This window comes from Arachis duranensis, chromosome 5 (genome assembly GCF_000817695.3).
Source record: "Arachis duranensis cultivar V14167 chromosome 5, aradu.V14167.gnm2.J7QH, whole genome shotgun sequence".
NCBI lineage: Eukaryota > Viridiplantae > Streptophyta > Magnoliopsida > Fabales > Fabaceae > Arachis > Arachis duranensis.
This window is the reverse complement of record NC_029776.3, coordinates 67,960,862-67,961,876: the sequence shown is the minus strand read 5'-3', so window position 1 is coordinate 67,961,876 and position 1,015 is coordinate 67,960,862.

Below are 1,015 nucleotides of genomic sequence, written 5' to 3'. Positions count from 1 at the left end.
GCTTTCTCCTTGTATATTTTTGCATTCTCGAAAGCATTGAGTCTAAATTCCTCTAGCTCATTTAACTGGAGCAAGCATTTTTCTCCAGCTAACTTGGCATCAAGGTTCAGGAATCTGGTTGCCCAGTAGGCCTTATGCTCCAATTCCACTGGCAAGTGACATGCCTTTCCATACACAAGTTGGTATGGAGAGGTCCCTATAAGGGTCTTGAATGCTGTTCTGTATGCCCACAGAGCATCATCCAAGCTTCTTGCCCAATCCCTTCTACGGTTAATTACAGTCCGTTCCAGGATTCTTTTGAGTTCTCTGTTTGAGATTTCAGCTTGCCCATTAGTCTGTGGATGGTATGGAGTGGCTACCCTGTGGCTAACTCTATAACAAACCAAAGCAGAGTAAAGCTGTTTGTTGCAGAAATGAGTGCCCCCATCACTGATTAATACTCTAGGGGTACCAAATCTGCTGAAGATGTGTTTCTGGAGGAATTTTAACACTATCTTAGTGTCATTAGTGGGTGTAGCAATAGCTTCTACCCACTTCCAAAATGTCCTCCATACTGTGATCCATGGCAGTGCCATAGAATCTTCTGTGCTTCTTCCTTAGGCACACATCTACAGATTACTCTGTCTGCACATCTCTTGAAGAGATATGGTTCATCCCAAAGATAGTACTTTGCATCTGTGATCAATTTCTTTGATTGCAGCCTACTGTACTCTTTGGGTATGAATCTCACTGCCTTGTAGTTTGCAATATCTGCAAACCATGGCACTTCCTGGATAGCAAAGAGTTGCTCATCTGGAAAGGTTTCAGAGATCTCAGTGAGAGGGAGGGACGCCCCTTCTACTGGTTCTATTCGGGACAGGTGATCTGCTACTTGGTTTTGTGTCCCTTTTCTGTCTCTTATTTCTATATCAAACTCTTGCAGAAGCAACACCCATCTTATAAGTCTGAATTTTGAATCCTGCTTTGTGAGTAGATATTTAAGAGCAGCATGATCAATGTACACAATCACTTTTGA